The sequence below is a fragment of the Hyla sarda genome, chromosome 1 (genome assembly GCF_029499605.1).
Source record: "Hyla sarda isolate aHylSar1 chromosome 1, aHylSar1.hap1, whole genome shotgun sequence".
In the NCBI taxonomy this organism is placed as follows: domain Eukaryota; kingdom Metazoa; phylum Chordata; class Amphibia; order Anura; family Hylidae; genus Hyla; species Hyla sarda.
The window spans coordinates 360079819-360102066 of NC_079189.1; the positions used below are offsets into that span (position 1 = coordinate 360079819).

General features: G+C 45.0%; 1 long non-coding RNA gene across 1 annotated transcript in view; it reads right to left on the minus strand.

Annotated features, from left to right (window-relative positions):
- Positions 1-5162: 5162 nt before the first annotated feature.
- Positions 5163-22248, minus strand: part of LOC130274347 (uncharacterized) — a 59821-nt gene continuing 42735 nt past the window's right edge. The window contains exon 3 of the long non-coding RNA XR_008844335.1: positions 5163-5958. This is a non-coding gene — a long non-coding RNA (uncharacterized LOC130274347). The remainder of the gene's footprint in view (positions 5959-22248) is intronic.

Sequence of the window (22248 nt, forward strand, 5' to 3'; positions counted from 1 at the left end):
ACTCTTCCATGATGGGAGTAGTAGCTACCTGTACTAATCGACAGATCGCAGGGGTCTCTTGCGATCCTCTTGTATAATGTATAGATGCGGCGGCTGCTCTTCTATGGTCCCCTGCACTCACGTATATATACACATATTCATATTTCCCGCAGAGCTGTGATTGGCCAGATGGTTCCAGCCAATCACAGCTCTCTGTGAGAAATAGGAATATGTGTATATATACGGCCGTGCAGGGGTCCATAGGAGAGCGGCCGCCGCATTCATACATTATACAGGAGGATCACAGCAGGTGTCAGGAGTGATACCCGCAGTGATCTTCCCTTTACTACAAGTACTACTACTCCCAACATGGAGTACACTCTGCTCCATGCTGGGAACTGTAGTACCTGTATTAATAGACAGATCGCAGCGGGTGTCAGAAGTTACACTCGCTGCGATATGTCTATTAATGCAGGTACTACAGCTCCCAGGATAGAGCAGAGTGTGCTCCATGTTGGGAGTATTAGTACCTGCAGTAAGGGACAGATCCCAGCGGATGTCACTCCTCCTGACACCCGCTGCGATCGTCCTTATGTGAATGTCGGGATCAGCTGTTCTCAGGGCTACAGAGCCAGGAGAACAGCTGACGCTGAGCCATAGGTATACATCGTATATCTACTGCCCAGCAAGAACTTACAGTGAGCCTGCAATGTGTATACAGTATACACATTGCTGGCTCACTTAACCCCTTGCTGAGCTGTGCGCTATGCGCAAGCCCAGCAAGGGAAGAGTTAACTTACACTGCTGGACAGTGTAGGTTAACCCTTTGTGCGGTATACACTTTATACAGCTATCTATAGATAGCTGTATACAGTGTATACAGAAGACGAAGTCCAGCTTACTTCCCTCGAGTCCCTTGCGGGGTTCGTGTAGCTCCACCCCCTAGTGATGACGTCATTAGGGGGCGGAGCTACAGAAGGGAACAAGGCTAGTTAATCTGAAGCTCTGTTCACATTGTACGTTTTGTATAATGTGAACAGACCCTTCTGGCAGTGTCTACCCAGACAGGGAGACTCCAGCTGTTGCTAAACTACAACTCCCAGCATGCCCAGACAGCCAAAGGCTGTCTGGGCATGCTGGGAGTTGTAGTTTTGCAAATATTGGTGGCTCCCTGTTTGGGTAGACATTGCATCATGGGTGCTCTCCCCAGCGGACAGCGCCAAAAATGTCATAACCAATTTTTTGTGTTTTTTTCTTCTCGTTTCAGATCCGTGTATGCAGAGGATTACTGCGGATTCGATGGATTACGGCGGATTATTTATTTTTTCCTTTAATAAAATGGTTAACGAGGGCTGTGGGGGAGTGTTTTTTTAAATAAAATAATTTTTCCAATGTGTTGTTTTTTTTTGTTTTTTTTTATTGAATTTTCAGGGTTAGTAGTGGAAGCTGTCTTATTGACAGAATCCATTACTAGGCCAGGGCTTAGTGCTAGCCCCAAAAACAGCTAGCGCTAACCCCCAATTATTACCCCGGTACCCACCGCCACAGGGGTGCCGGGAAGAGCCGGTACCAACAGGCCCGGAGCGTCAAAATGGCGCTCCTGAGCCTAGGCGGTAACAGGCTGGCATTATTTAGGCTGGGGAGGGCCAGTAACAATGGTCCTCGCCCACCCTGGTAACGTCAGGCTGTTGCTGTTTGGTTGGTATCTGGCTGAGAATGAAAATACGGGGAACCCTATGCGTTTAAAAAAAAAAAAAAATTTATTTAAATTAAAAAAAAAAACGCATAGGGTTCCCCGTATTTTCATTCTAAGCACAATACCAACCAAACAGCAACAGCTTGACGTTACCAGGGTGGGCGAGGACCATTGTTACTGGCCCTCCCCAGCCTAAATAACGCCAGCCTGTTACCGCCTAGGTCCAGGAGCGCCATTTTTGACGCTCCGGGCCTGTTGGTACCGGCTCTTCCCGGCACCCCTGTGGCGGTGGGTACCGGGGTAATAATTGGGGGTTAGCGCTAGCTGTTTTTGGGGCTAGCACTAAGCCCTGGCCTAGTAATGGATTCCGTCAATAAGACAGCTTCCGCTACTAACCCTGAAAATTCAATAAAAATAAACACAACACATTGGAAAAATTATTTTATTTAAAAAAACACTCCCCCACAGCCCTCGTTAACCATTTTATTAAAGGGAAAAATAAATAATCCGCCGTAATCCATCGAATCCGCAGTAATCCTCTGCATACACGGATCTGAAACGAGAAGAAAAAAAAACACAAAAAATTGGTTATGACATTTTTGGCGCTGTCCGCTGGGGAGAGCACCCATGATGCAATGTCTACCCAAACAGGGAGCCACCAATTGGTGCAAAACTACAACTCCCAGCATGCCCAGACAGCCTTTGGCTGTCTGGGCATGCTGGGAGTTGTAGTTTAGCAACAGCTGGAGTCTCCCTGTCTTGGTAGACCTTGCCAGAAGGGTCTGTTCACATTATACAAAACGTACAATGTGAACAGAGCTTCAGATTAACTAGCCTTATTCCCTTCTGTAGCTCCGCCCCCTAATGACGTCATCACTAGGGGGCGGAGCTACACGAACCCGGCCCGAGACTCGAGGGAAGTAAGCTGGACTTCGTCTTCTGTATACACTGTATACAGCTATCTATAGATAGCTGTATAAAGTGTATACCGCCCAAAGGGTTAACCTACACTGTCCAGCAGTGTAAGTTAACTCTTCCCTTGCTGGGCTTGTGCATAGCGCACAGCTCAGCAAGGGGTTAAGTGAGCCAGCAATGTGTATACTGTATACACATTGCAAGCTCACTGTAAGTTCTTGCTGGGCAGTAGATATACGATGTATACCTATGGCTCAGCGTCAGCTGTTCTCCCGGCTCTGTAGCCCTGAGAACAGCTGATCCCGACATTCACATCAGGAGGATGGCAGCGGGTGTCAGGAGAAGTGACATCCCTGGCATCTGTCCCTTACTGCAGGTACTAATACTCCCAACATGGAGCACACACTGCACAGACCCCTGCATGGACCCCTGCACGGCCGTATATATACACATATTCCTATTTCTCACAGAGAGCTGTGATTGGCTGGAACCATCTGGCCAATCACAGCTCTGCGGGAAATATGAATATGTGTACATATACGTGAGTGCAGGGGACCATAGAAGAGCAGCCGCCGCATCTATACATTATACAAGAGGATCGCAAGGGACCCCTGCGATCTGTCAATTAGTACAGGTAACTACTACTCCCATCATGGAAGAGTGTGTTCCATGCTGGGAGTAGTAGTACTACCTAAAAAATGTTTAAAAAAAAAAGTGAAAAACACGCACACACTACATTTTCATTATTGTCGGCTACATTTTTAGTGCTTTACCCGCTCACATAAATTGATCCCTGTTTAAAAATGAATAAACATTTCATAATAAAAAAGATACATTTCGTTAGATACAATTTTTTCCATCACCACTGTATCTTTTTATTATGATTTTTTTATGATACCCTGCGAAATTTTAATAAAAAAGGTATCTCCATAATTTATTAGGATCGCTAAAGTCCAAAAAAAGACTAAAAAGATTTACCGAATGTACCCGAATACCGAATGTATCCGAAAAAAACAACCCGAATACCCGAATACCGAATGTATCCGAAAAATCTAAACCGAAAATATTGCCGAACCGAAATTTTTTTCCAAAACGAAAAAACGAAACGAAATTAAACGAAAATTTTTCTAGTGCACAAGTCTAACTGTTATTCTTAGGGCTTGTCATTATATATACAAGGATTGCAAACAAGAAAAAGCAAAAGCTTTTTGCTTTTCAAGAAAGAGTAGGACTAATACATATTTCCATGATAAACAATAACCTACACAATCTTAGATAGCAGCAGTATACATGACCGCAATATGAGCAATAATACCAACCAGTATTCGGTCAAGAAAAAGAAGAAAGGTTAGCAATAGAACATAGGTACAGGAGGGGGTTTTCCCCCCAGAAACAGGTCCCCACAAACAGTCACTGCTAACTAGTGTTGCTCGCGAATATTCGCAATTCGAATATTATTCGCGAATATCGCATATTCGCGAATTCGCGAATTTCGCGAATATAGCGCTATATATTCGTAATTACGAATATTCGTTTTTTATTTTTATTTTTTTCTTCACAGTACACATCACAGTGATCACCCCTCTCTTCTTCCAGCTTGTGTGGTGTAAAGAAGGCTGTAATACTACTGTGTGAGACTGGCGCGCGAAAATCCGCATATGCGAAAATCAGCATATGCTAATTTTCGTATATGCGAATTTCCACATATGCTAATTTTCGCATATGCGAATTTTCGCATACGCGAAAATAAAACGGGAGTATAACGAATATGCGAATATTCGCGAATATATGACGAATATTCGTCCATATATTCGCGAATATTCGCGAATTCGAATATGGCCTATGCCGCTCAACACTACTGCTAACCTATTGCTAACCTTTCTCCTTTTTCTTGACCGAATACTGGTTGGTATTTCTTTCTTGATTGGAGGGAATAGTGCAATAATACCCTATACCTGTTTATTTGTACAGGGGTACATGGTAGAAAGGAAGTGTTCATTATAATCTAATAGGAAATGCGGGTATCCCTTGGGGGGACCCTCCAGGTTGCTGGGGGTTCTCCTCTGTGGCTTTGGGAGACCATACATCTTCTGGCTCCCTTATTTTAAGTGGTTTTAAATGTGTGTTATATACACTGTTTTTTTTTGTATGATTTGAATAAAGTACTTTCTTGCTATTAAAATATTGGTGTGCAACCCTGTATGCTTTTTCTTGTTTGCAATCATTGTGGTTACCCTATGAGCATTGGCAGCACCCTTGTTTGGTTATTTATTCACTGGTTGAGCCCACTAATACAAACATAATTATATATACAAGCACCATTATCAGTTTTTTTAACCTAATGGTTTAAGATTTGGTTTGTCAGCCTCTAGCTCTTTGTATATATCTATATACATGTAATGATAGTGGTAGAGGAGGGAAGCAGCACTCCTGCGATAAAAGTGAACGGGTGCCTGACTGCTGTTGATCTGGGTCAGAGATCCAAAGTGAAGTAGTCAAGTAGAAGCAGTGGCACTCCAAGCTGGTGAAATAAAGTGATGTCTTTATTTACTCCAAAGTGAGCTACGTTTCGGCAGCCTCCCGCTGCCTTTGTCAAGCAACAAAATGGTGGAGAAGGAGGGTACTTATAGGTCACGCAGGACCACCCTCATAATTAGAGTTGACATGTAAACAAATCCATGTGGTATGCAATAACAGCGATCAAAATCAAATAACAGTGCATTATACATGTGTACGTGGTGTACGTGGAGAAGATGCACAGATAGTCCATAGAACAAATAATGTGACAATGAAATGCTGTGGCAGTTCTACAATCTAGATACACAAGTGGGCGGGGGGCCGCGGTCACTCACCCGGCGAGGCAGCATGACGTGAAGGCAAAGACCAAGGCATTTCCGGCATGTACGGGAGCTTCATGCGGCGTGCGGAAGTGACGAATGTCAACAAACACCATGTGGGCTGTTCTGTGCACTGGATCCTGGAGACCGGAGCGTCCTGTGCGGCGCATGCGCACACTGGGAAGGAGCAAGGACAGCGCCATCTTGAAAGTGGTATGTGTGGGCTCCGGTGTTTCACGGCAATCTCCTGGTGGGTGTTTTCTGCACAAGGTAAAGACCAGAGTGTCACGGGAACCGCAGCTCTCTAGTTGTCCTGTGGGGCAACTCCGGTGGCCACCATAGGCAGTCAGCACAGAGTGCCTGTGTGCCACCCGTCACTGGAGAAGTGACAGCACCTGGTTGGAGTCACAAATGGGTGGGCTGTCCAAGGAGGGTCTCAGGTCCAAGTGCTAGTGGTGTGTTGTGTGTGGACAAGGTGCCTGGTCTGCCTGGAGGGTTGTCATGGGTGAGTGAGGGGCCTCGAGTCCACTTCTGCAAAGAGAAAGAAAGAAAAGTTAAGGTGAATAAAAGAAGTTTATATACAATAAAATAAAATAAAATGATATAAGGACCAAACCTATACTGAGAGGGAGGACAAAAGGAGATGAACAGAGCTAATTATGCATTGCAAATATCGTGAGTAACAGTGAATTCAACGTTAAGCCCTGCAGGTTTCAGTGAATTCAGCTCGTAGATCCACCAGAGCTCTCTACGTTTAAGTTTGGCGGATCTGTTACCCCCACGTTTAGAAAGGGGTACATGGTCTAACAGGGTAAATTTCAAGTCTTTTTCATGATGTTTGTGTTCAATAAAGTGCTTTGGCACTGGTAAGTCAAGTTTCCCCTTTCTGATGGTGTATCTGTGTTGGGTGATTCTTACTTTTGCTTCCAACGAGGTTTCGCCCACATACAGAAGGCGGCAAGGGCATTGTAAGACGTAGACGACATAGGGGGTGGTGCAGGTTAGATATTGTTTTATGTCATATGTTTTGCCAGTAGTTGGGTGTGTAAATTGGTTGCCTTTTACCATGTATGAGCAGTTGACACAGGTTCTGCATGGGAAGGAGCCTGGGTTAGCACCCCTGAAGTAGCTTTGTGTGTTCTAAGAAAGGGCAATGTCTGCTTTGACGAGTTTGTCCTGCAGATTGGGTGGACGTCTATAGGCCATGATAGGGGGATTGTGTAGTTCTGGGATGTTGTCTGTACCGTTACGCAGGACATGCCAATGTTTCCTGAGAATGTTGGAAACTTTCTGTGACATTCCCGAGTAAGTACAGACAAAGGCTAGTCATTGTTGTGGTTGTTTAATATTGGTCCTGAGAAGGCTCTCTCTAGTCATGGATTTGACTTTGTCTTTGCTTTCTAGCACTAATTGTTTAGGGTACCCTCTGTCGAGAAAGTTGTTGACCATAGAGTCAAGGGCTGTGTCAACCCGAGAGTCGGAGCTGACAATTCTCCTGGCTCTAATCATCTGACTTATTGGTAGGGAGCGGACCATGCTCCGGGGGTGATGACTGTCAAAGCGTAGCATGGAATTGCTGTCGGTAGGTTTGGTGAAAATGTCAGAGTCAAGATGGTTTTGAACTATGGTGATTTGTGGGTCGAGGAAGTGGATGGTGGATTTGGATGATGTGATGGTGAATTCAAGTCCTGGAAAAATTTGGTTGAGGAACAAGTGGAAGTCAGTGAGTTGAGGGTCTGTGCCGGTCCATACGAGAAAGACGTCATCTATGTATCTCCACCACTTCAAAACATGTTCGAAGTGGGGAGATACATAGACATGTAATGATATGTCTATGCTTCACATATTCTCATAGTCCAGTGAAACTTCTTGTGTTAAGACATGTTACTTGCCACCACCCATATGATTTGTCATTTATGCTTTTTTCCTATGTTGTTTCCTATACCTTTTTAGATATCTCTTGGTCCATATGATTTTGCTACCTATATTCCCAAGTACTGGCTTGACGTCTTTATTTTTAATGATGATACACTGTTTTGTATATAACTACTAAGACATCTGTTTTGTATATACATATATGCTCATCGGTTACCGTATTTGTTATATATTTTCTAGATCTGATGAAGGTCAATGTTTCACTGAAACGTTATCTCTTGTTTTGGATTGCACGTGAAATAAATCTCACATTCGCAGTATGTGCCAAGTCTTTTTGTTCTATGATTTAAGGAGTGGGATCCTACTACTTGAGCACCAACTACTTGATCAAGAGTGCCATATTCTACTACTAGAGGAATTTCAATTAAGCCATTTGGTTGCAAAATGTGTCTTATCTAGTAGATGAGACTTTATGAAGCCACACGCGAAGTAAGGGGGAAGATAACTTACAGATGTCAGATGAGAAAATTCCTTGTTTGATTATGTGGGATACCCAGGCTGTTGGGTACTACACGAGAGTTAGTTGTGGAAGGGAGGAGTTGAAAAGGGAAGGCGAGGTGGGGCAGGGGGATAAGGAGAGGTGAGATACAGTGAGTTATAGGGTAATAGATCCAGGAAAGGCACATTAGGAAAGGTAACACTAGGGATTACACAGAGACAGACACTAAACACTTAAGAAATTGAAGAACAAAGAACAAATGTAGTGTAGCACAAAAATAAAAGGTTATAATGGGGTAACGGTAGGGAGAGGATAGCTCCCTTAAACTGCAAACAGAGGTTATTGCGACACATGGGCAGCACACAAAGTAATGAACCACCAGAAAATGAGCGGGGCAGTTCAGAAATCATGCAACTTAATATGGTAAAGCAAAACTTTACTACATTCATCACCAAACCCTGTCAACAGTACTTCTAATAAAAGCATCGCTATATAATGCACATTGCACAATCCACCCACCAAACCATTGAAATATGCGGTTGTGCATGAACTCCCATAAAGATTGCGTGCTCCGACATTAGTCCCCTTTTGGATGACTTGTTCCTCTTCCATCGTGAGATGTGTCAGCTCAAAAGCTCCTACTACTCCGCCTACTACTACTTGTGGAAAAGTCCCAGAGGGATTATGGATAGTAGGGAGTCTCATAAGCAATAAGACGCGAGATGAAGAGTCTCTAGCAGCAGTGCCTCCTGTATGAGCCGCATATCAAAATATCCCCATCTCCAGCCAGTGTCAAAATACAAAGTGGAAGTCCTCTTCTAGGAGAATGGCACCATTAAACCATAGGCTAGGGGTGTTTGTGGTGGAGGGGGGGGGACAGGTAAGATGAGGGGAATATGGTGAGGAAGGGGGGTAGAGGGGATGGAGTGGGTAAGCAGGAATGGCAGGAAAATGGGCCATTATCGATATGTGCTTGAACTTGCCAGTGGACCTGGCTATGCAAATAAACAATAAAGTCAAATCCAACAAGGTTAACTTCATGGTAAAGGTAAAGTCACCTGAATCTAATGTCGTCATGCAGACTCCATAGTCTCTGGAATTTAAAGGGCAACTGCCTCATAATTTCCTTCAGGTAGGAGCCGCTTCAGCTCTGCAGATTGTCTTCTGGTTCTGTTTACAATCCTTTGGTGACTTGGCCCTCTCCATCGTGGTCCAAGAGGTCAATTTAGGGAGAGCTGGTAGGTTTTGGCCCAATTGGACCGGCATCCAAGAAGGTATCTCCATAGGCTCTATCTCCAAAAGCGCCTACGACTTTTCCAAATCCTCTAGTGTGCAGATCATCAGACGCTGGCATCTCTTCATTATTGATAGGCCAAATGGGAACAGCCACAAGTACGGCAGTTGAAGCTCTCTCAATTTTTTAAGCAGTGGCTGCAGTATGCAGCTTTTGGCCAGAGTAGATTGGGCCAAATCTTGAAAAAGCTGAATCGGAATACCTTTGAATAGCAACGTCTCAGTCTCTTGGTTCGGCGGAGGTTTAGGTCTCAGTGCTCTATGGACGCATTCCACCACAATGGCGCCTGCCCTCTACTCTCCAAGCAAGGTAGTGAAAACTTGCTGCTAGTAGCGCCTCCGCTGCATAGGATTCTGGCACTCCTTTGATTTGGACATCCTATTTTCTTGGTCCTCTATCATAAGCAGAGCCCGGTTAATGTGAGTTTCTTGTTGTAAGTGGTGCCCAGCCGATTCACAAAATGAGACAGTCTCAGTGAGAGCTTCTTCCAGGTATTCAGTACGAGTACCAACATGGCGTACATCCGCTTTGATTTCAGCTAGTTCCTGGAGAATTGGGGCTAAAGCAGCTTTCATAGATTTCACCACCGCCTGTTGGACAGCTTTCTTCAGGAAAGATTTAGTAAGAGAGACATGAGGGTCCTCACTCTCCGAGTCAACCTGGCTGCTGTAGTGCCTTTCTGCCTCCGATTTCAACTCCCGCTCTGCTTCGCTATTTGGAACCAGCGCCATATTGGCCGCCCGCGCCAGGCTCTGGAGCTGCTTTTTGTGGAGAAATTTAGCCATTCCGGGCTGATTTTTACTGGTATTTCTGCTTCCCTGTGGTTTTACTAGGGTTAGCCTTGTCAGACTTGCCCATCCTGGTCGTTATGTTGGGTTGTTAGTTGCAGATCTGGATATAGGCTGTGGAGCGCTGCTTGGTTAAGCAGCCATCCAGCTCCACAGTTAGGCTCCGCCCCCGCATCTAACTATTATTATGATACTTTTTTAGCACGTTTAAGATAAGTAATTGATGCACAGTAACTTATTTTAGCATTATTTTCCCTGACTAAGGTGGTAAGTTTTAGAAATAATAAACAACATTTAATATGCGATTTTGAAGGCCTCACATACAAATAATTCACACTTTATAAGTTGATTACATACAGGTTTTTGTTTCTAAACTCAATTGGTATTTATGTCATATTTTATGATTGGGTTTACATGCTATCATGTTAATAGAATTGACATATACATTTTTTTGTCTACAACATATGTTACATATTTTACAATATGTTTATTCTAGGATGACATGTGAAGGGTTAGCAACACACTTCCTTTAGACTCACACCTAAATGTGTAACACAAACAATATAATCTTGGTATAGCAGTAATCGTACTGGATTTATCGCACAGTCAATAATATATTAAAAAAATATATTTTCTATTCCACCCCACAAAAAGTTTTTTTTTCCCCATGCATTACAGTGCCCCCCCGACATACGATGGCCCCAACATATGATCAAATCGACATAGGATGGCCTCTCAGAGGCCATCGCATGTCGATGTCAGCATCGACATACAATGCTTTTTTATGTCGGGGCCATCGTATTAAGTGCTATCCAGCAGCGCAAAATGCTTAAGCTGCTGCCGGATAGCAGCTTAATGTTCCCCGTGTGGTGCGGTGAGTATTACTTACCCCTCCACGATGCTCAGGGGTGCCCTTCGGGTCCAGCTCTGGTCCTCCGGTGTCTTCTCGGCCCTCTCCGGTGACGTCAATACGCTGCTGCGCACGCCGTCCCGTCATCCAATAGGAACGGCGTACGCAGCGGCGTAATGACGTCGCTACGTAGGCCCAGTAAGGCCTTGCAGAAGACAGCGGAGGACCGGAGAAGACCAGGAGAGCCCAGCAGAGGACCGGAGAAGACCAGGAGAGCCCAGCGGAGGCTCGGGGACACCATTGGGAGTGGCGGGGCACGGTCCGGAGCGGCGGGGACAGGTGAGTACAGCTTCCTATACTTTACATTGCACGAATCCCTCAACATACGACGGATTCGACAAACGATGGCTCGTTTGGAACGAATTACCATCGTATGTTGAGGGACCACTGTATATGGTATATTAAATTGTACCATTAAAGGGGTACTCCACTGGAAAACATTTTCTTTTAAATCAACTGGTGCCAGAAAGTTAAACAGATTTGTAAATTACTTCTATTAAAAAAATCTTAACCCTTCCAGTACTTATCAGCTGCTGTATGATCCACAGGAAGTTCTCTTCTTTTTGAATTTCCTTTCTGCCTAACCACAGTGCTCTCTGCTGACACCTCTGTCCATTTTTGGAACTGTCCAGAGTAGGAGCAAATCCCCATAGAAAACCTATCCTGCCTTGGACAGTTCCTGACATGGACAGAGGTGTCAGCAGAGAGTACTGTGGTCAGACAGAAAGGAAATTCAAAAAGAAGAGAACTTCCTGTGGATCATACAGCAGCTGATAAGTACTGGAAGGATTAAGATTTTTTAATAGAAGTCATTTACAAATCTTTTTAACTTTCTGGCACCAGCGGAGGTTTTCCAGTGGAGTACCCCTTTAAAAATTACAACTAGTACAGACAAAAAAACCTTATATGTCTATGTTGACGGAAAATGAAAAAAAAAATGTATAGCTTTTGGAAAGCACTGATCATAAAATGAAAATGTTTCTGCCAAAATTAGCTGTGATAGAAATAGGTTAATGCTTTAGGTGGTGATCCATTCAGTCTGCCATTAGGCTTTAAGATCTGTTCTTTCCTAATAGCAATGTGACTGCATGTTAACATGCCTTACAAAAACTACATGAGCAGAATACCTAACACAAAAATATGACACTCTTATATCAGTCTGGGTTATGATGAATAAGTGACATATAAGGTTCTAAAATGCACTATAACCAGTGGTAAACAGTGGTCTATTCTCCTGCATTTGGAATATCATAATAGTTCAGTAGAACAATGGAGGAAAAAATAAAAACCTAGATAGTGTGAGCTTAGACTAGACAGTTTAAGAATCTATCAGATTTATAATAGTGCCTCAGGCTGTTTGAAAATCTTGTGATCTAAGTGTGGTGTCCCGGTACCGTATTACATACCGTACCTAGTGTAGAGGTCCCCAGAGTCAGAGTAACTACGTTCAGGTAGGGTTCCTCAGGTGGGACAGCCCCTAGTCGCCTCTCCTCAAGTCTAATTCTCTAATATTAATACATGTATATATCTAATAATAATATATATTTTATAATAATGTATAGTGCTTACCTTGTTTGGCGTCGCAGGACCATTGGTCATGTGACCATGCTAATAACCTCTATGGTATGTTGGAGGGCCTTTGGAGGTCCTTGGGTCACGTGTTACCCATAAGCCTTTGTAATGGTGATTGACATCAGTATGGACCAATTAGCACTAGTCCGGCCCCTGCCAATATAAGGGAGCTGTGACCAATTATCGCTCTCTTGGGTTCCTGCTTTCGTGGATACCGGACTGGCAGGATGGTTCTGCGCAACTTTCAAAGACACACTAGGCCTCAGCTGAACCAAAATCGTGAGTTCTAATCTAAACCCCCTCTAATGCTGGCGTAACTACTTGACCGCAACTAAATCCCCTAAATCCAGTGGAACAGCGCACAATACCTAAAGACTCTTGTCAATCTCCAAGGAAAGCAGTTGTTATGCTTAGAGACTGTTCTGTTATTGAAGCTTGAAAGTCTTCAGTAAAAGTTAATCCTGTTTCAGTAAACTCTCCGGTTGTGGACAATCCATTATTATATACCTCCCTATCGCTCTTGGGAAGGGTCGCGGGAGGACAAGCATTACTGAGGAGCCCCCACCCTGGCGTCACGAATAGCAAGGATTAACAAGCACCCTTTAGTTACCGCACAGCTACGCATCCCCATACCCTACATCCCCCAGGCTACTACATAGCTATTTGGCATCACGAACAGGATTCGGGTGTGTTCCTTCAGCTGTTGCCACCAAGTAAAGTGTACTCCCCCTGTATAAAAGACTGTACCCATGTGTTACGAAGCACCATACGGAAGATTGCGTATGGTGCCACGTGCAAAAGTGCGCAAAGAAAGCCCGCGCTGCTCCATGACCCGCCCCTGGGCGTGGCTATCAAGTGAGAGTATCACAGCCGAAAGGGAACTTGAAATCGCAGTTGTTGTTTCCGGGGAGACAGGAAGTCAGGGCTACACCGATGACATCCTTCCGGCCGGAAGCCATTTTGGCGAAGCCCAGTATAAAGGGAACCCTGCACAGCGGCCTCTTCAGTCTGCACAAAAGAGAGCCAGAAGGTACAGACATGGCGGAGAGCAGAGTTCCACGTGGCGTGCGCCCTAAGATGGCACCAGAACAACAGAAAGTTGCGGCGGTCGCAGCCCAACTGTTCCACGATCTTGCCGACCGTTTGCAGGAGTTGTCATTGGATGAAGAGGGGGCCTGCAATCTTCCCCCACTGCCCGATGATGACGATGGCTGGCTGGAAACTCCTCCAGGAGACACTGCAGGAACACCTGGAGCTCCTTCACCGGTGAGACTGACCCCTCACCACCAGACAAGGGGCTCGTGGGCTGAGATCCCGACGGAGAAATCCTCTGTAAGCACACCCTCAGAGGCTGCCTTCTCTTCCTCCACTAGCCCTGAGCCAGAAGTACCCTTGTCCGCCCTGCAGAGTGCACGACCGTGCTCACCAAAATTGCCCCAGTGGGTCTTTGGGGATGAACATGACTTTATTCAGTACATGCATGATGTTCTCCAACCCCTGCCTGGGAAACCCCTTCCATCGGTTCCTAGGGCACAGCAGGAAAGGGCCCGTCAGGAGGCCGAAATAGCCGACTTGATGGACAAGCTAAAGGCCCGGCACAGTGAACTTTATGCCCCCAAGCATGTACATCTGCCTCATCAGGATAGGATCCGCTACCGGGAGAACACCAAAGAGATGGAGGCACTCTTCAAGCGCATGTGGGACCATCCCTGAGAAGGGGAAAAGCCCTTGGAAAGTCGTAGAGCAACAGTGGCCAAGTTCGACAAGGTCAGAGGTTATGGTACCCTTCACGATTGCCACACTGGCTATACCATCCTCGTAAACCGGCGAGCTGTACAGAGGCCATATCTTCACAAGATGTTCCATTCCCTGGAGGTGGGTGAGATAGTGGAGTACACCCCAGTCCAGGGCCTGCGAGGAGAGTGGGCTGCCACAGCCGCCAGACCAGCTGCTCCAACCCAGTTGCCTTTCAAGTACTTTCCTTCTGATGATTGGGAAGCGGACCCCTTCCAGCTGAGGCCGAAATGGCCTGCTCCTGATGCCTCCACCTACGAACTCAAGGAGGAATTACGACAGCAGCAGTCACTTCCCTCTACTTTCAAAAAAGTACCCTGGCCTACTCCTATCCGGGAAGTTTGGCATCGACCGCGGGTACCAACCGAAGTACTTAGGCCTACTCCCGACGCGGAGGTTTGGCCTGCTCCTCAGGTACCGACGAAAGTGCTGCAGCCCACTCCCGACGAGGAGGTGGGGCAGAATCAACCAGCACCGACTGTTAGCCTCAATCCTACAGTGTCACACTCTACCCTTACTAATGTGGTGTGGGTGAGCCACATTAACTCTGTGCTTGCTCGTGATCCTGAAAGGGGTAGAGGCTCTAGGCGAGGAGCAGGACGACATCGAAAGAGTTTCATCTGAGCTGTGACACTCATCTTGCTTTAAAGTTTTTTGATGTCTTCACAGACTTTTTTGCAACAGTTCAAGAAGTGTGCCTAGCAGGACTATGCTAAGACTGTTCAAGTTGTAACGTAACCATCAAGCTTTTGTGCCTGGTCCTCAGACCAAGAGACTCCTAGCGGTAGAAGATTCGTAAGTGTGTGCTCGGCTAGAGCTGGTAGCCGTGAAGTTTAGACTCTTAGTGCAGGTGGACTGCTCATCCTTGCACGCTTGTTTACATGTATATACCTCAATAGTAACGTGATATTCTTTGCTAAAGTTGCACTTATAAGGTGAATGCACCTGAACCCTGTTGGAGTGTTTAATAAATGTCTATGCTAATGTAACTAAATGTAAATGGTCATTGTAAACAGAAAATTTGCCTTATCCATGTGTACATAAACAAATGTAAATAATAGGTGTTGTAGTAGTTGCTAGTAGGTGGCTTCCTCAGCTCCTCTGAGGAATAGCATTTCTGTCACCCATCACTAACACCTTCTCAAAGGTCCACTCAAGGAAAACTACCTCTAAGGTATCAAGACTGACCTTACACATAGTACTGTACACATAGAGGGAGATTTATCAAAACCTGTGCAGAGGAAAACTTGCCCAGTTGCCCATAGCAACCAATCAGATTGCTTCTTTCATTTTTCACAGGCCTTCATAAAAATGAAAGAAGCAAGCTAATTGGTTGCTATGGGCAACTGGGCAAGTTTTCCTCTGCACAGGTTTTGATAAATCTCCCCCATAGTACTTAAGAAACAATCACTTAAGTGTACTTACCTCACTTAAACTTAGTACACCAAACAAACAACAAGAATATCTCACACTCAAGTAAATGTTTTGGGAATTGTAGCCTAATGTCATTTTCCAATTCCTGCCACTGTTACTTACACTAATTCTCTTCTCTCTTATACGTGTGCGAGATGCCCTGCCTGACCAGTAGGTGCTCTTGCGAGCTAAAAGTAATACACTTAATTAAAGGTAACCTAGGTAAGGTTTATCTGTTGTGTTCTAGTGGTAAGAGCGTGTAGCCAATGGACCCTAATAGCCAGTTTTATTGGTAGAAAGCCTCAGGCAAGCCAGTAAAGTTTCCAGTGTACTAAACAGGTAGCTAACATGGCAAAAATATACAGTGAGATTTAAATTGTCTAGTGAGCTTAGGAAAAAATGTTAAGTAGGATGTATCTCATGTGAATAATATCATCCTGTTACTAAATTCATGAACCAACCAATCCTGTTCATGAGTTTACCTTAAACAAATGTATGTACCTCAAATAAAATGTTAAGTAGCTTTACAATGTTGTACCCGACCTTCACTTCGTCCCTCTATCTTAGGGGACAGATGTCGAGGCCGACTTATCTTAAGTAAGGGGGTTTGTGGTGTCCCGGTACCGTATTACATACCGTACCTAGTGTAGAGGTCCTCAAAGTCAGAGTAATTATGTTCAGGTAGGGTTCCTCAGGTGCGATAGCCCCTAGTCGCCTCTCCTCTAGTCTAATTCTCTAATATTAATACATGTATATATTTAATAATAATATATATTTTATAGTAATGTATAGTCCTTCGGTCATGTGACCATGCTAATAACCTCTATGGTATGTTGGAGGGCCTTTGGAGGTCCTTGGGTCACATGTTACCCACAAGCCTTTGTAATGGTGATTGACATCAGTATGGACCAATTAGCACTAGTCCAGCCCCTGCCCATATAAGGGAGCTGTGTCCAATTATCGCTCTCTTGGGTTGCTGCTCTCTTGGATGCCAGACTAGCAGGATGGTTCTGCGCAACTTTCAAAGACACGCTAGGCCTGAAAACCTACCGGCCTCAGCTGAACCAAAACCGTGAGTTCTAATCTAAACCCCCGCTAATGCTAGTGTGACTACTGGACCGCAACTAAATCCCCTAAATCTAGTGGAACAGCGCACAATACCTAAAGACTCTAAATGCTAAAGTCCCAACCTTTGTCAATCTCCAAGGAAAGCAGTTGTTATGCTCAGAGACTGTTCTGTTATTGAGGCTTGCAGAAAATCTTTAGTAAAAGTTAATCCTGTTTCAGTAAACTCTCCGGTTGTGGACAATCCATTATTATATACCTCCCTATCGCTCTTGGGAAGGGTGGCGGTAGGACAAGCATTACTGAGGAGCCCTCAACCTGGTGTCACCAATAGCAAGGGTTAACAAGCACCCTTTAGTTACCGCACAGCTACGCATCCCCATTTCCTGCATCCCCCAGGCTACCACATATGTGACTGTCTAGATTAAGTTTTAACTTCTACAAATTGGCTTAGTGTTTTGGCACATTTGATGTGCAAATATGCATTACTCTTTTTACAAAAGCCCTGTCATTTTGTAGAACAAAGTTTAAAAGGTGTCTAAAACACATAAAATGTGCAGTTTTATTTATTCCCCACACTGTTCCAAATGTCTTGGATTAAATTTTCTAGGGTCTGGTCATATCCAGTGTGACAAGTTTCTCAGTAAAGATGCGCGTTCTGTGCCCATGGCAGAGGTCACAGAATAGAAAATCAGATACTCATCTGGCGCTCGCAGGATCCGTCCAGGTAAAGAGTTCAGTCTTTATTTCTTCATAAAGGACAGACAACGCGTTTCGAGGGATCGCCCCTCTTCCTCAGGTCATGGGTACAGAGACAGGTAACATAATGCTTTTTATATGCTCAAAAAGACCGCGAAAATCGGCTGGTTGGGTGACATCACAGTCAGGTGTGCTTGTCAGGGAGGGGCAATGGGAAAGGTAAAAAAAAAAAATAAATAAATAAAAATTTATTAAAAAAAGGCAGTGTTGAAATACTGTTTGCAAATGCTCAAAATGTCTTTGATATTTAAGTCCATAGCAGGGGGGAAAGGTGATTGTGAGTTTTGCCGTGGTTGAGAGTCACTCGGTCTGATGCTTGCGCTTCGTGCCGTCCGGTCATGGATGCGTGCTGGTACTCCGTGTATCGTTGGGGTTTCTGGTGGTTATCATCGTATGCCGCTGCGGTTGGCAGGTTCTCGGTTCGGCATGGGAGGGGCTGTGGAGGTGCCTTGTAGGCGCTGCAGTCCCCCTGTCCGCGGACCACCGCCGCGCATGCGCAGACGGCCGTATGTCAGCGGAGCAGTACACAGGTAAGGAAGGATATTGGCCGTATTGTACCTGCTACTTTTTCGGGATATGAAGCAGGACATATGTTTGATAAATGACAATGGCAAAACGGAAACATTATCGAAGTCCCACGTAATTGCGGAGGCAGGGCAGTGGGGGGGCGTGGGTGAGACATATTGGTGTCATATGTAGAATGAGTGCACATCGGTAAAACACATTAAGTGTTTGTGGTGCAGACGTCCGGAGTAAGTGTGCGGGTCGGCGGTGGGAAGGTTTGTGTATCTAAATCGGTAATGAGGTTCGGCGTATTCAAGGCCAAGGTGTGGTAGTTGAGTGTGCGTGGACCTTGTGAATTGGGGTATGGTGCGAACCCGTATATGGTGTCCGAGACGGGGAGGAGAGATGTGCTGGGGGGATTAATGAATTAATTCTGTTAATTCATTCAAGCCCTGAGGCTGCAACGAGTTCAGGCTGTAGATCCAAAACATCTCTTTTCTGACTAGTGCTTCAAATCTATTGGTGAGATGTCCCGGTACTTGGTCAATAGGTGTAATTGTAATTGGGTTGGTACTTCCAGGGTGATGTCGGCTGCAGTGACGCGATAATCCGTGTAATTGGTAGCCTTTCCTTATGTTGGCCCGATGTTGGTTCAGTCTAATATGTAGGGGTTGTGTGGTCCTGCCCACGTATTGCTTCATACATTCACATTGGATTAGGTACACAATGTAATTGGATTGGCATGTAAGATGCTTCTTTATGGGAAAAGATTGTCCAGTGCTGGTACTGGAAAAGTGGGTTTTATCATGGCAAATGGTAAGGCAACATAGACACCTTGGTTTGTTGCACCTGAAAGAACCTTTCTTTTTTTGGTATTCTTGTTCTTGTTTGAGGGAATGTCTTTGTAGTTTGCTTGGGGCGAGCATTCCTTTCAGGGTGGGAGCTCGACGGAATGTGATCCTGGGTTTGGTTGGGATGATATCTTTCAGATAGGGATCGGACTGTAGAATGTGCCAATGTTTCTGTAGGATGTTCTTTACAGACTGTTGGCCGGCTGAGTATGTTGTGATGAAATTACAACGGTAGAGGTTCTTCTTTGTGTCGCTCATTTCTTTTTGTTGTTTCAGTGAGTTTGTTTTTTTTTTCCATGCATTCCTCTTGGCTTAATGTCTTGGTCCTGGAGTAGGCATTTTGGATAAGTGTTTTTGGATACCCTTTAGCTAGGAAGCGTTTTTCCAGGGTTTTTGCCTGTGTCACGAAGGTCGTATCCTCGGTGCAATTTTTTCTGACCCTTTTGTATTGTCCGAAGGGTGTATTCTCCCTCCATTTTTTGAAATGGCCACTGTGGAAGGAAATATAACTATTTGAGTCCACTGTTTTAAAGAACGTGGATGTTATGATGGCTCCTTCTTTGTGGGTAATTTCCAGGTCCAAAAATTCCACTTTTTTTGCGGAAAAATTTGGGGTGAGGGTGATCCCCCAGTCGTTGTTGTTGATCTCGGTCACCAATTGGTTTATTTCTTCCATCGGACCTTGCCATAGGATAAAGAGGTCGTCTATGTACCTTTTATATAGTCTGGAGTGTTTGGTGAACAGGGGGTTGCTGGTGATGAAAGTATCCTCGAAACGCCCCATGAATAAATTGGCGAAGGCAGGGGCTACCCTTGTGCCCATGGCGGTGCCACGTATTTGATGGAATGTTTGCCCATCGTATTGGAAGAAGTTGTTCTTGAGGACTGTTTCCAGACAGGTTGTTAAGAATGTGACTTGTTCTGTGGGGACATCAGGGTCTCTTTCTACGAAATACCTAGTGCACTGTACACCAATGTCATGGCGTATATTGGTATATAACGCCGTTACGTCCATTGTTACCAAGATCATGTCGTCCACCCATGCTATGGGTTTGAGTAGTGAAATGAGTTGGTCGGAGTTTTTTAGATAACTGTCGAGATTTTGGACGTATGTCTGCAATATAAGGTCCAAGTAGTGTGACATATTGCAGGTACTGCTGTCAATCCCTGAAATGATGGGTCTCCCGGGGGGGCGTGTGGAGTTCTTGTGAATTTTGGGAAGGTGGTAATAGTAGGGGACAGAGGGATTCTGTATGAACATGAATTTTTTCTCTTGTTTGGAAATTACTTTTTTACTGAGACCGTCGTTGAGTAAGAACAAGATCTCTTTTTTTAAAAGAGGGAAAGGATCCCCTTTAACTCTTCTGTAATAGTTGGTGTCCTCCAGAATGTGGCAGGCTTCCTGGTGGTAGTCTTCGTAATCCTGGATGACCAGGCTCCCACCCTTATCGGCTGGTCTGATCACGATATCCTTGTTCTCTTTCAGAGTTTTGAGAGCTTGTTTTTCTCCCCATGTGAGGTATCCCTCTTGGGATTTCTGCGGGAATTGGTCTGGCAGTTTCTTTAGGTCCTCTGCTACCAGTTCATGGAAGGTTTTCAATCTGAAACCCTGACTTTCTACTGGATAGAATTTTGATTTGATATGCATATTAGGGTGTATTCCGGTGGTTTCTTGATCCTCGTCCTTCTTGTGACTTTTTTGGGTATTGGGGAGTGTGAAGTGACGCTGTAGTGTCAGACGGCGAGTGAAATTGTGAAGATCTAGAAACATATCAAATGTAGCCGGATTGTTGTGAGGGCAAAATGATAAGCCTTTCTGCAGAAGTGATGTTTCATCAGAATTCAGGATATGATTTTCTATTCTGTGACCTCTGCCATGGGCACAGAACGCGCATCTTGACAAAACCGCCTCGGCTATCTCGAGAAACGGAAGGATACAGGCTGCCGCGGATCACACTATTTCGATACCAAGCCCACAACGGTGTCGCGCTCGCAGCGCGACGCAATAAGGTGAGCAACTTCCCACCCCCATTTTTTCTCTTGTCCCCACGAGGTAACGGCACAGGGTGCGCTGGTCTTTTGTTCCCTTTTTCTCCTCCCTTTCTAAAGTTTCTCAGTAACCTGCAGTACATATTGGGGGAAATTTATCAAAACATGTACAGAGGAAAAGTTGCTGAGTTGCCCATAGCAACCAATCAGCTCACTTCTTTCATTTTTAACCGGGCCTCTGGAAAATGAAAGAAGCGATCTGCTTAGTTGCTACGGGCAACTGAGCAATTTTCCTTTGCACAGGTATTGATAAATCTCCCCCATTGAGCTTATGTTCCTAACAATTAGCACTTTATGGCTGCTGGTACAAATATGGGGACCTCATGCAAAATGAAACACCAGCCTACCCCTCCTCTCCCCATTAAGATTACATGAACATTAAGACTAGAGATGAGCAAGGCGGATTCGACACAAACTTTAGGATTTTTCCGGCTCGGCAAACACTCATGCTTTTACCATGTCAATCAGCACAAAGGTCAATAGCACACAGCAAGGGGAAGGGCATTTTTACACAGAGAAGAGGGCAGTGACGTCACCCACTGCATTCAGAGCGGCAGAACTGCTGGAGAGAGGGAGAGAGACAGAAATAGGGACAGTTAGTGATTAGAAAGATAGAGAGATACAGATTAGAAATAGAGACTGTGTGTGTGTGTGTGTGTGTGTGTGTGTGTGTGTGTGTGTGTGTGTGCAAACAGGATTCAATCCCCATGCTAGAATCCTATTGGGGATCCTATACATAAAAACAGCATATAAGGGGACATCCTAATCACAGCCTCTGAAGGGCTCATCTTTTGCTACCACAAATGCAAAGCCTTTACAAGGCTCATACCTGCATATACCTGAATTACATAGTGTTCCTGAACCAGCTACAGTAGCTAGTGAGGTACAGTGATCTGTGACACCGACCCACAAGGCGTATTCAAGTGGCACACACATATATATATATATATATATATATATATATATGTATATATATATTTCGGCCTGTCAACACAGTAGTGATTTGTCACTATAATAGTATTCCTGAACCCGCTACAGTAGCCAGTGAGGTGCAGTGATCTGTGCCATCCACCCACAAAGCGTATTCAAGTGGCACTACAGGACTACAACTCCTAGCATGTACTTACTGTGAGGGCATGCTGGGAGTTGTAGTTGTGCAGCAGGGGAAGGCGACAAGCTTGTCACCCGCACTGCAGGACTACAGCTCCCAGCTTGTCCTTACTGTAAGGGCATGCTGGGAGTTGTAGTCCTGCAGTGCGGGCAGGAGATGTGCGGGCGGGTTGCAAGCTTGTCACCCGCCCACCCTTGCTGTGGGACTACAACTCCCAGCATGTCCTTACTGTAAGGGCATACTGGGAATTGTAATCCTGCTGTGTGGGCGGGAGATGTGCGGGCGGGTTGCAAGCTTTCACCCACCCACACATCTTCCGCCTGCCTGCGCCGCACCA